Below are 14,407 nucleotides of genomic sequence, written 5' to 3'. Positions count from 1 at the left end.
GGTAACTCTCAAGACTCCACACGTTCTGGGCCCTCCTACATCAGTTCAGATTTGCCTTTCACCATTGTGAGCCTGCCTTGTAATCCTAGCCCCTCCCTCTCTCCTATATATTGTCTATTAAAATATCCAGCCTCTTTTCCCCTATTGTTGTGTCTCTCTAGCTATATGTTACTCATCCTTCTAGATAAAGTTTAAGGTCTAATTCTGTTAGGACTTTGCCAACTCTTCAAATTACTGTTTAAGGCCAACTTCTGTTATTAAAATCAATTGAAAGCTAACAATTTATTTTTATTTAACAATATACATTTAAAGATGTATCTTCAGAGACAAAATTAGGAATATTTCTAAATAATCCTGGTCAAACAATCCTGCCTTTATCTAAAAACCCCACATAGTACATCAGTTAACTGATGTGGCTGAACAAATATAGCTTTGTGCAGCCCTGGGGGGGACTCCAGATGGGTGCTGAGTTTCAGTGCATTAATAATTTATGTGCCTTGTTTCCCCTAGCTGAATTCTCAGCCAACTGAGAGATAAATGGGGAGTTACTACAGATAAAGACTAGGTTGGAGGACATAGCTTAGGTGTGCAGTAATGGTAATGAACCCAAAGTATTAGACTCACCACTCTGTCACAGACTCCTGAGTACCTTCATCCCACTTCCCCTACCCCACAGGGACCCTTTATTGCTGAGTTTTCTTTATTGCTGAAAGCAGATCAGAACATCCGCTTTCTCAACAGGTAGATTTCTGGAAGAGAAAAGAAGTGAGGATTGACCATGTATGCTCAGTTCCTGCTCCTAAAAATGAAGGGAGAAGTGAGTCAGGGGCAGGGAAAGGCCAGTACTTTCGCTCTGTTGAAACGTGACTCCACATTGAAGGACGCATTAGGAGTCGGGAATAAATTCAGCTCTAACATTTGGGGAGGAAGAAAAGGAAGGCTTCCTGCCCGAGAAGTTTCCTAGGAACTCATGTCACTTGCATCAATATCCTGGAAAACTTTAAGACAGAATCTTTCTCCTCTACCATCTCTGAAATAACCCAAAGATCACCATAATTGGTGAACTTTGTGGATAGTTCCACCCTTGGGCTAATATAAATAATTTCCTGTTCTTGACATTGTCTGGTTTGAAAAAGAGTTAACAAAAACAAGGCACAACTAGAGCTATGGCCATATCTGTGAGGCATCATGTGAAATCAGTGTCCACTGCGAGTCTTGTATACTTAATCCTATCCCTTATTGCCTCAAAATAAAGGACCTTCTCCTGCCAATACCAACATGAACTATGAAAATAAAAATATCCACGTGAGAAAATCTAAGCATGGCAGTCAGAACCAGGATTTAGAGTAGATTCTGGGGCACAGCTCCATGCAGTGAATTTGGTGCCTGAGGTTAGAAGATCAGATCCCAGTTCACCACTGGGACTCTCTTCAGCTTTACAAACCGAGACCGCCGCTCTAAATGTCGTAGATCCCGTGTTGCTCTCTTCCATTCTCATTTTATGACCGCACATTTGATTTAAAAGTCTAAGCTAAACTCTAATACTTCATGTACAGTCGTTGACGAGTCCTAGCTGGATCCAGAGTGTAGTCTATCACTTTATATTTGAAAGAAAAAAAAAAAAGCACCGCCCTTTACTTACCTCAAATTATGCATCTGTTACTTTACCAGGCACTTTGTCTAAAATTTTTATCGTGTCCTTCTTGATAAACCTCGAGTCTGAACTTTTCTGAAAAAGCAGAACATGAATTCTCTTTATTATCATGTTGTGAATAAATCTTGTAGGAAGAGCATACATTTACTTGAGCTTTTATTGATCCTTAGACCTAGACGTTTAATTCCTTGGATAAGAATCAGTTATACCATGCACAGATAAGCATTGTTATAGTGTTGACATAGATCTTTCCAATTATGATACATCTTCAGTTTATCTTGAAGTGTTAATTACAAAGATATATTGATTAAAGTTATAGATTTTATGATACTTTATCAAGAGTTGTTTTACTTTCTTCCCCCAAGGGGAGATGGCTGAGGAGGAAGCTTGGCACTATTTTATTAAAATCTTTTACAGGCTACAACAGCTGCAGCCGTGCTCTGCGTCCTGTCGTTTAGGAAGCTGAACAATGAGCCTATGTGTTAATGTAGATAGATGCAAAATTATCTATCTGGGAAAATCTTACCTTTGCAAAATGGTTCTACTTTTAGAGTAGACTTGTATTGAGACAGCTTCTTCTCAACTTTTATAAGAATATGTCAGCATTTCCCTCAGTTTATCTAACTATTAAAGTAGCAAGAAAGAAAATTTGTACTCAAACTCACTACTATTTTGATAAAATATCAAAATTCAGTTGGAAATAGTATTTTTTTAATTTTATTGAGGTCACATTGGTTTATAACATTATATAAATTTCAGGTGTACATCATTATATTTCAACTTCTGTATAGAGTGCATCGTGTTCACCACTAAAAGTCTAGTTTCCATCCATCACCATACATATGTGCCCCTATACCCTTTGAGAGATAATCTGAAGGATATAATCCATTTAATTTGCCTAGATATTCTAAAATTTAACTTTAGATTAAACCACATATCAATTAGCTGTATACTTGGACACTATTATTTTGGCTTTCTGTAGGATTTTTGAAAATTGACTATTGAATTTAGCAAGATGACCTCAACAAGCGCAGGTTTAGTGGTATAGTGGGGATGAAAACGTGATTATAATGAGCTCAAGGGAGAAATTTTAGTTGAGCTAGACAATTCTTTGTCTGTTTGGTTTGGGGAGGAAGAAAAGGAAGGCTTCCTGCAGAGAAGTTTCCTAGGAACTCATGGCACATGCATCAATATCCTGGAAAACTTTAAGAAGGAAACTTGCTGCTCTACCATCTCTGAAATAACCCAAAGATCACCAGAATTCTTGAGGTTATGTTTTTGTCTTTTATTCTCTGATAAAAGAAACTACCAGTTTCTAGCACAGATCCTGGAATTCACAAACGCTCTATAATATTGGTTGAATGAATAAATGAATACCTCTAGGTACACATGTGTAAGGATTTATCTAAAAGAGATCCCTAATAGTGGAATTGCTAAGGCTAATGGCACACCCATTTAAAATCTGATAGTTTCTGCTAAATTCTCCTCTAAAATGGCTAGCATAGACAACTCTTTTTGCAGTAGATAGAAGGAGAGATCTGGAAAGAGAAATGGGGTCAATAGATTGTTGGGTTTTTTTTTTGTTTTTTACTTTTGAGGAAATAACAACATGATTCTCCACTGATACAAAGAATTCAGTAGAGAAGGAAACACTGATGATGTAAGAGAGAATGTAGACTTACTAGTGCAATGCTTTGTGAAGTTGAATAAAGATGGGACCTAGTGCATTGGCCTCAGCTAGGAGCTCACCCATAGTAGAAGAGAAAGTAGAGCAGATGGGTGTGCATGCTGGTGTCTTATTCCAGTGTATGGGAACATCATAATTTATTTAACAAGTTCAGTGACTGGCATAGGCTTTTTAACTTTCAGGAGCTATGCAATGAAAATCCTTTCATCCTTGTATGCTGTGTAAATGTCTTTGTGCTGGATCTACAGAATAAATCTCTAGAAATTATATTGCCGGGTCAAAAGAAAACCATATTTAAAATTGTAACGTATGTTGCCAAATTCCCATTCAGAAGACTCTTCCAATCCACACTGCTAACAGTAGTGATGAGAGGGCCATTTCCCCATCCCCTCATCAACAGTGGATTTTACCAGTCTCCTTGATTTCAGTTGATGTGACAGGTGAAAAATGACATCTCTTTATTTGGATTTGGGGGCATTCTTTCTCTCTCTCTCTATTTTTCAACTTCTGGTTGATTTTTTAAAACAAATTTATTGAGACGTTTCACATACCATAAAATTCATCTGTTTAAAGTGTGCAATTAAATAATTTTCAAGATTCATCTGTGCTGTAGCATGTATCAGAACTTTATTCCTTTTCAATAATATTCCATTATATGGGTATACCATATTTTTTAATCCATCATTTCAGTTGTTTCCATTTTTTGACTATTATGAATAATGCTGCTATGAACATTTGTGTACAAGTTTTGGCATGGGTATATTGTTTTATTTCTCTTGGATATATACCTAGGAATAAAATTGCTGGGTCATATAATAACTCTATGTCTAATATTTTGAAAAACTGCCAAACTGTTTTCGAAAGCAGCTGCTCCATTTTATATTCCCACCAGTAACATACGAAGGTTCCAATTTCTCCGTAGCCTTGCCAACAGTTGTTACTGTCTGTCTTTTTTATTATTGCTATCCTAGTTGGTGTGAAGTAGTATCGCATCATGGTTTTAATTTGCATTTCACTACTGGCTAATAATATAGAGCATCTTTTCATATGCTTATTGGATATTTGTATATCTTTCTAGAAATGTCTATTCAAATCTTTTGCCCATTTTTCAATTGCCTTGTCTTTTTATTATTGAGTTGTAAGAGTTCTTTATAAATTCTGCATACCAGTCCCTAAACAGATATATGATTTGCAAATATTTTCTCCTATTCTGTGTGTTTTCTATTCATTTTCTTGATAGTATCATTTGCAGCACATTAATTTTTATGTAGTCTAGTTTATCTATTTTTTCTTTTGTTGTTTGTGCTTATGGTGTTACATCTAAGAAATCATTGCCTAATCCAAGGTCACAAAGACTTACTACTATGTTTTCTTGTAGGAGTTTTGTAGTTTTTGCTCTTAGATCTGTGATTCATTTTGAGTTAATTTTTGTATACAGTGTAAGCAAGGGGTCCAACTTCATTTTTTTTGCATGTAGATATCCAGTTATCCCAGCATCATTTATTGAAAAGACTATTTTTCCCTTTTGAATTGTCTTGATACCCTTGTCGAAAATCAAATGACATAGATTTAAGGGTTTATTACTGGACTCTTAATTCTATCCCATTGACCTATGTTTCTAGCCTTATGACAGTACCACATTTTATTGATTACTCTAGCTGAGTAGTAAATTTTAAAATTGAGAAACATGAGTTCTCCAACTTTGTTCTTATTTTTGAAGATTCTTTTGGCTATACTGTGCCCCTGGCATTTCCATATGAATTTTATGATCAGGTTGTCAATTTCTGCAAAAAGGCAAGCTGGGATTCCATAGAGATAATGTTGAATCTATAGATCAATTTGGGGAGCATTGCCATTTTAGGAATATTAACTCTTCCAATCTATGAATCTGAGATGTCTTTCCATTTATTTGGAGCTTTAATTTTTTTCAACAATGTTTTGTAGTTTTAAGTGTACAAGTCTTAGAGTTCTTTTATTAAATTTACTCCTAAGTAACTTTATTTTTTTAGATGGTCTTGGACTGGAATTGATTTTCACTTCATTTTCAGATTTTTCATTGCTAGTGTATAAAACTACAATCGATTTTTGTATATTGATCTTATATCCTGCAATCTTGCTGAACTCAGTTAGTAGTTCTAATAGTGTGTGTGTGTATTCCTTAGGATTTTCTATATATAAGATTATATCATCTGATAATGGAGATCATTTTACTTTTCCCTTTCCAATCTGGCTGCCTTTCATTTCTTTTTCTTATCTAATTGTCCCCGCTAGAGTCTCCAGCGCAATGTTAAGGAAATTGGCAAGAGAGAACATCCTTGTCCTGTTCCTGATGTTAGGGGGAAAGTATTCAGTCTTTTACCTATAAGTATGATGCTAGCTGTGGGTGTTTCACAGATTCCCTTTATCAGGATAAGTTCCCTTTTATTCCTAGCTTGTTGAACGTTTTGTCGTGAAAAGGTGTTGGATTTTGTTAAATGCTTCTTCTGCATCCAAGGGGATGATCATGTGGTTTTTGTTCTTATTCTGTTAATATAATATATTACATTGATTTTCGAATGTCAAAATAACCTTGCATTCTTGGATAAATTCCACTTGGCACTTGGTCATGGTCTTTAATCTTTTTTCTGTGTTGCTGGATTTGGTTTGCTTGTATTTTATTGAGGATCTTTGTGTCTATATTCAAAAGGGATATTGGTCTGTAGTTTTGTTTTGTTTTTTTTTTCATTTAATGTCTTTGCCTGGTTTTGGTAGCAGAAAATAATAATGACCTCATAGAATAAACTGAGAAATGTTCCCTCCTCTTATATTTTTTGCAAGAGTTTGTGAAGGATTGGTGCTAATTTTTCCTTAAATGTTTGGTAGAATTTACTAAGGAAGCCATTTGGTCCTGGGCTTTTCTTGGTGGAAGGTTTTTTTTATTACTAAATCAATCTCTTTACTTGTTAAAAGTCTATTCAGATTGTCTATTTCTTCTTGAGTCAGTTTGATAGTTTGTGTTTTTCCAGGAATTTTTTCATTTCATCTAAGTTATTTAATTTGTTGGCATACATTTGTGCATAGTGTTCTCTTATAATCATTTTTACCTCTGTAAGATTGATAGTGATGTCCCCTCTTTCATTCTTGATTTTGATAATTTGTCTTCTCACTTTTTTTTAATAAAAGTTTGTCAATTTTGTTGTTCTTTTCAGAGAACCAATTTTTGGTTTCATTGACTTCTATTATTTTTCTCTTCTCTATTTCGTTTACTTCTACTCTAAACTTTACTATTTCCTTTCCTCTAGGTTCTCTGGGTTTAGTTTGGTCTTCTTTTTCTAGTTTCCCAGGGTGAAAGCTTAGATTATGGATTTGAGAGCTTTCTTCTTTTTAATATAGATGTTCAGAGCTATGAATTTCCCTCCAAGAACAGCTTTTGCTGCATATTTTAAATTTGGTGTGTTGTGTTTTTGCTTTCATTCATCTCAAGGTATTTTATAATTTCTCTTTTGCTTTCTCCTTTGATCCATTCGTTATTTAGGAGTGTGTTCTTCAATATCTGCATTCTTATGAATTTCCCAAATTTAGTTTTGTTTTTGATTTCTAATGTAATTCTGTTATGGTTGGAGAACACTTTGTATAATTTCAATTCCTTTACATTTATTGAAGCTTGTTTTCTGGCCTAACATATGGTCAATCCTGAAGAATGTTGCCTGTGCACTTTAGAAGAACGTGTATCAAACTGTTGTTGGGTGCAGTGTCCCATACGTGTCTGCTAGGGGCATTCTCTTTTAATGATTGTCATTTTTGAAGTAAGAAAGGAAGTATTAGATTGAGAAAATAAAGAGAGCAACTTTTTGCTTGAGAGAAACACTGACTATGTAAGTTACATGTACAAAAAATAAGAAAAGAGTTATGAGTATTCCCTAAAAACTATGTTGCCCTCATCTCCTCTTCTGGACCTTATCCCTCCTTAGATCATCAGATCATATTCTTGTAATAGACAAGTGTGTATCATTACAGAATAGTGAGGATTCAAGGATACAGAATGAGGCTTTGCAGTTGACAATCTTTTTTTTTCTCATAAAGTAACATACTATAAAATTTTTTAAAAAAATTAAATTGATACCTTCATAAAAGTTAAAATTCTCTCTAGGCATTTTAAAATACATAATATAATAGTCTTATTATATTATGGTTAAATTCACATGGTTAAATTCACAAACCAATATCTTTTAGGCTCTGTGCTAGATCCTGCTTCATTAAAATTTTTTTTTTCTTCATGTAGTTTAGCTTCTCCCCTCAGTGTCTATGCTCAATTTATTTGTTGGGGGAGAGGAGTTCTTTTACTTGTTTTTCATGTGGCTCTGGAAGTTCAATGATTGATTGCCTTTGTTTTAATGATAATTAATACAACATTGGTCTCAGTTACGAGGGCTATTATTTAATTTTTCTCTCTCTTAGTTTTCAAATGGAGAAAAAGAATTCGCCTTTTTTCTCTACAGGAATATTGGAAAACAGAAGATTCCTTCCATATGTGATGATATTTATGACAATTGTCTTATCTTCCCTTTCTTTTCAACTAAATGCTCCCTTCCTCTGTCCTTCTCTCCCTTCATTCTTCCCTTTTTTCTTTTTCCCTTTCTTCCATAATGTTTTCCTTCCTTTCTTCCATCCAGTAACAATTGTTCACCCTTCCTATTAGCTTTAAAAATTTATTTTCCGTGACATTCTCCCCTAGTTATATAATTTGTTTCTTGGGATAATGTGAAGGAGCATTGTATTGGAGTTTTCATTGAAAGTGAGAGAATTTCAATTTAAACTAGTTTAAATGTAGAGAAGATTTATAGGCTCCTGTATTTCAATGAGCCTATGAGGGAATGTCTGTATACAGGCAGCTAGATTCAGGAGCTCAAATAATGTGGTCAGTGCTCTGGATCCTTACTCTTTTAGCTCTGCTTATTTCTGCGTGGCTTCCCTCCATGTGGAGAAAACAGCCCCAGGAATCTCCTAGTGTAACAACCCCAACAGAAGGAGGACTTCTTTTCTCTAAAATCTGCATATCACAACCCCAGAATACAATAATTCACTCTGCTTGGGTCAAGTGGTCACTCCCGAGCTTACCACTGTGATCGTGGGGATGGGGTACTACAGTGGGACGGTGGGAGGTGGGGGAAGGAGGCACTGTGATATTTAGTGCTATCAAGATCACGTGGAGTCCTGATGATGAAAAATGCAGGTTAACAACCAGCTTCGTCTTTGAATGAAAATGTAAAGATCTTTCGGAATTAATAATGGAAATTCTTGAAATTGGAAGTAGAAACAATTTTAAGGAGACAAACTTCTGTACTTTGGCAGAAGGAAAATCGTCTCTATCCATTCAGAGGACATGAGGCTTCCTCATGAGCCAGTACTGCTCTGTGAGTTAGTTTAGTGAGGCTCCAAAGGGGGAAGGCAACTTTTTTTTAATAATAGCTTTATTGAGATATAATTCATTTACCGCAAAATTCATCTTTTTAAGGTATTACAATTTGGTGATTTTTAGAGTATTCACAGAGTTGTGCAACCGTCACCATTACCTAATATTAGAACATTTTCATCACCTCAAAAAGAAAGCATTAACAGTCATTTCCCATATCCTCTTCCTGAACCCTGACAACCACTTACCTACTTTGTGTCTCTCTAGATTTGCCTATTCAGGACGTTTCATATAAATAGAATTATGTGTGGCCTTTTGTGACTAGCTTCTTTCACTTAGCATAATATTTTCAAGGTTCATCCATGTTAAAGTAGTATCATCACTTCATTCCTTTTTATGGCCAAAAAATATTCCGTTGTATGGCTATACCATCTTTTGTGTATCCATTCATCGGTTGATGGACATTTGGGTTATTTCCACTTTTTGGTTATTATGAATAATGATTCTATGAACATACGTATATAAGTTTTAGTGTGGACATATATTTTCAACCTCTTGGGTGTATTCTTAGGAGTGGAATTACTCAATCGTTTGGTAACTCGACATATAACGTTTGAGCAACTGGGGAAGTGAACTTTGATGGTTTATCAGTGGTGCATTCTGTTGTGCCTACGTATCCCAGCACAAAAGGGAAACACTCTGCTCCAGCTCTTTTTCCTTTGCCTCAGGGAATAATGTGTTCCAAATGCTACCTATCATAATTTCTCCCATACTCTAAAAATTGTCCAAGGCAGAGTAGAGTCTGTGAGGGTCAATCCAGTCCATGAATCTGTTCCAAGCAAAGGACCAGCTTGCAGCTTTCTATATACTAAGGTCAATGGGCAGGAAAGGAACAGTGGGTAAAATGAAAATATAAACCAAAACAAAATAGGCAGTTCCACTTTGTATCATTCAGGGGTCAGTTCAGGAAATACTCTAGATATTCTAAGCAGAAAAGGATTTAGTTCAGGGAATTAGGCACTTACACATCATTAAAAGAGCTGGAGAAATAGAAGTTAGAGGGTCAGTGCCAAGCTTCTGGTTTCAAGGTCGCATATCACTGCCTTTCTGAACCAGAGGTCAGAAACCGCTATCATCATCCAGAAGTCAGAAAACTGCTAATGTCAAGTTGGAGCTTCCCTGCACCACAGACATGGTAAATACACAAGGACATGGAATTCAGAGGCTGATAACTCACGCCTACCCTGGAAATGGCTTTCCCCAGCATTGTCCTGGAAAGGAAGTGTTCTCTTATAATCTTTCTCTCTTTTCCTTCCAAATCTCATACAAGTGCATATTGTTGGCAAAACCTAAATCATGTGGAAACTTGGGGAGTGCAGTTTTTAGCATCCCAGCCCGGCCATACAGGAGGATAGGGACATGGTAGATGATGGAAATGGTGGCCCAGTGACAGTAGACAATATCTAGCACATCTTTAAATCAGACGATCTAAATTGCCATGAAGTCATAAACATTTTATTTATGTGTGTGACTAATATGAATATTTAAGGGCTCTTGAGTGGAATATCAGGTCAAAATATTGTCAATTGCTGAAGTTAGTCAATGCCTTCCCACATTCTCCTTGTCCCTTTGGTCTCATCCTACTCCGTTACCTCTCTGATTCAATTTTTCTTCCAATTGTCTTCTAAATCCACTCCTGAATCTAAGACAACCAGTACCTAAAACAAGGCTCGTCATATAACAGATGCCTTGTAAATATTAGTTATTCAAATAAATGAGTGAAGCAAGGAAGGAAGGAAGGAAGACCTTATCCGGTGTTCTCCTCATTATCATTCCTTTCCCAAGCTTCTTTTCGCTCTCAATGATTCTTCAGTTTCTATAACCTCAGGCAGGATTGCTTTAAGTCAGCAGCATCCTCCTCACTCATCAGTAGGGTGGCTGAGTAATGCCTGCAGCATCTATTCACAAGTTTAAGTGATTCTCAGTTGAGGCACTGATTCTCAACTGGGGCCATTTGGCCTCCCAGAGGACATTTAGCAACGTCTGGAGACATTTTTGGTTGGGGAAGGTTCTACTGGCAACTAGAGGATAGAGGCCAGGGATGCTGCTAACCATTCCACCATGTGCAGGGTCGCCCTCCACAATGAAGTATTAACAGGCCCCCCAAGTCAATAGTGCTGAGGTCAAGAAACCATGAGGTAGAGTATAGAAGAAGAAGCGAGAAAAAGGGAAAGAAATTGAATGCAAAAGGAGGGAAGGAGTAAAGATGAGACCCAGCAGAGGTAAGCAAACTTTTTCTGTAAAGGACCCAGATGGTAAATATTGTGGGCTTTGTGGGCCATAAGATCTCTCTTGCAACCATTCAGTGCTGCTCTTGTAGCAGGAGAGCAGCCGTAATCAATACACAAATGAATGTGTGTGGCTGTGTTCCAATAAAAGTTTATTTAAGGACGTTGACATTTGAATTTCATATAATTTTCACATGGCATGAACTATTATTCTTCTTTTGATTTTTTCAACCATTTAAAAATGTAAAAACTATTTTTAGCTTGCAAGGCTTACAAAAATAGGCAGGCAGAAGTTTGTTAACCCCTGATAGAAGACAGAGGAGGAGAAAGAACAGGAAATAAATAACTATGGTAGAGACCATGTTAATTTGGTGTCTAGTTAGTTTGGGCTAGATTATGCTGAGGTAACAGACAACCTCAAAAATCCCGGTGATTTACAATAACAAAGAGTATTTCTCACTCACAATGTATGTGCACTGTGTGCTGGCTAAGTTCTGTTCCATGTTGTTTTCATTCTGGACTTCAGGCTAATAGAGCAGTCTCAATCCGGAAAACTGCTGGATCTAATGGCAAAAGAAGAATGGAGACCATGACCAACCATGGGCTGGCTCTGGACAATTCTGCCTGAAATCGACATACCTCACTTTCCCTCATATACCCATGCTCAACTTCAATGGGGTGAAATAATGGAATTCTCTCCCAGGGAGGGGCAGTGACTATTTCTGAACAATAAAGTAGCCTGACACATTGCTTATGCTTAGTGCCTTCAGCTGCTTAGTTTTGGTTATTCCTGAACCTGTTTATTATATTCTCCAAACTAGCATCTTAAGTGGGGAGGGGGAGATATCATTATAGTAACAATAATAGCAGCTAATGTTTATTGAGTAATTACTATTTCCCATGCATGCATCTTTTACATGCATTTTTGCATTTAATCCTTACAACAACACATTGCAGTAGTAATTATTTTTATCTTCACTTTATAGATGAGGAAACTGAACAACAGTGAGATTAAGGGCACTCAACTATCAAGTAGTTGAAATTCAAATCCAGGTCACTCCAATTTTAAAGCATATGTTTCTACTCTAGCATAGTGGTTAGGAACATAGATTCTGGTGATAAAACAGCGTGGGTTCAAATCCTGGCTGGTGCTGGATAATATTATTATGGCCTCGGGCCAGTTCTGTAACTTCTGTGTTTCAGTTTCTCCATCTGTAAATTAGGGATAATAACAGTACCTGCTTCTTGGGGCTTTTGTAAAGTTTAAATATAGAAATTAATGTATGTGAAGTGCTAGTGTTTAAAACAGTGCTTGGTAAAAAAAAAAAAAGTGTTTGCTGTTATTATTATTATTTAGCAATGTTTTGGGAAGTTCCATTGGTAATTCTACTCCCCTTCCTTCTGTTCCTTCCTTACCCCCAAACCCCTTTGAGAATTACTGTTCTAGCTTTCTGCTTCCACCTTGTATTTATCTATTTCTGGCCTAACTTCACCAACATGGAGAGTAAACTGCAGGAATACTGTTCCCTTCAACCCAGCTGTGTCTCTGCTTCTCAGACCTTCCTCTCCTGTCAGTGTTAAGTTCATGGTTTATTATCTAAATGCCTAGTTTATGTTTATGTGGGTGTATAGCAATGATCTGGAATACAGGATGCCTAGAGGGAAGGCAGTGATACCGGCCCTGCTTCTTACTACACGACCTTGCTGATCATTTCTTCCAGTTAATTCTTTGATGCTGTTGCTGTGGTTTAACTTTGGAAACAAGATACTAATTTTTTTTCCCCTGTGAAAATTGTGACAAGACCAAGCAAGCACAGTGGTAAACTCTTCTTGGCATAGACCTATCTATTGGTCATTAGCCTTTTAAAAATCAGATACTGTTTGAGAAGGGCCTGATGGGCTAGTGGAGTTATATGACAAAGTGTGCACAGCTCTTTTTCATGTGGGGTAAAGAGAACTATGCAATTAATTCTCAGTTTTAGTGCTTAAAATGGCATGAAACAGAAAGACATGGAATGAAACAGGATGACTTGTAGGCCTCCTCAAACATATTTTTCTTTTAAAAATTTATTTATTACAGAAAGCAGAAGGATAAACCATCTCACTTCCTTATTTGTCCACTTGAAACAATACAGAGATTTCGAGGGCTGGTTTTGATTGTGGTTGACCTGATGTTAGGGTGTTAATCCCCATGAGGATAGTGGGGTTTTCCTAGTGATTTATGGTGTTAATATGCTTTTTCTTCTGAAGTAATTTAAAATAATATTTTTAAAGTTTTGGTCTGGAAATTTCTTCTTCTTTTTTTTTTTGTGAGGAAGATTAGCCCTGAGCTAACATCTGTTGCCAATCCTCCTCTTTTTGCTGAAGAAGATTGGCCCTGGGCTAACATCCGTGCTTGTCTTCCTCTACTTTATATGGGACGCCGCCACAGCATGGCTTGATAAGTGGTGCTTTGTGTGCACCCGGGATCCGAACCCACAAACCCCAGGCCGCCAAAGGGGAGCAAGCAAACTTAACCACTACACCACTGGGCCAGCCCCAGGAAATTTCTTCTTTTTTATTACTATTTTTTTCCCAGTCTCCATTTGAATTTGCCAGTTTACCTGTGTGGATTGAGAAGTTATAATTAAGAAACAGCACTAGGAAAGTTTATAAAGTTTGAGAGTACTTGACTAGGGCACATTATTGTGTAAATAAAGTCAAAACTAAGATTTCAGTTGTTCCCATGTGCTTCCATTATCATCAAGCCAATCTCAAATTTTCTTATGCTTCTGAAGGTTCCAAATAAATTTAGATTTTCTAGATAGAGCAGATTGGAACAGAGTAATTTACCATCTTTTCTGCCTATTGGACTTACACTGTGGATCTGCTAGGCATCAAGATCCATATTAAACATGTTCTTGCCACCAGTTTCTACAAAATTGATGTCTTTAATCAAGTCACGAATATAAATTTGATCAGTGCTATTTTGTGTGGATTAGGATCTAAGGGTTTATACATAAAAGTTCTGTGTAAGAAGACAGATCCTCAGATATGCAGTCATGCTGGAGACATCCGTGGGTTTCCTCATTTCACACTTAGATTGCTAGGTGAGGTCAAAGCTAAATTCTAATTCCATTTAGTTTTATGGAATAATCAGCCTTCTCTCTTTCCTGACCAGTTTCCAATTATTTGGCCCTTTTCCTTTAAAATACATGGAGGAGAGTTAAGCACTATCTTCCCTCTAATTTCATAGCATATTTGAAGGAGCTTTGTAGGGAATGGAGCAAGATGAGAGAGTACCAAGCATGAAAAAGGCTGGGTTTTTGAATCATATTTGTGTCATGCTCAATTATTTGGGGAACACTGCAGTCATTATTATTCAAGAGTAAAGTGACACTGGGAAA

The 14,407-nt window shown here is 36.6% G+C and overlaps 1 long non-coding RNA gene across 1 annotated transcript in view; it reads left to right on the top strand.

The window, feature by feature from the left end:
* The window catches only part of LOC131411256 (uncharacterized), an 81,193-nt gene that overhangs the window by 34,333 nt on the left and 32,453 nt on the right, over positions 1–14,407 (top strand). The window lies entirely within an intron of this gene.

This window comes from Diceros bicornis, chromosome 11 (genome assembly GCF_020826845.1).
Source record: "Diceros bicornis minor isolate mBicDic1 chromosome 11, mDicBic1.mat.cur, whole genome shotgun sequence".
NCBI lineage: Eukaryota > Metazoa > Chordata > Mammalia > Perissodactyla > Rhinocerotidae > Diceros > Diceros bicornis.
Note: the sequence above shows the minus strand (reverse complement) of the source record. Positions and strands in the feature narration are given on the sequence as shown.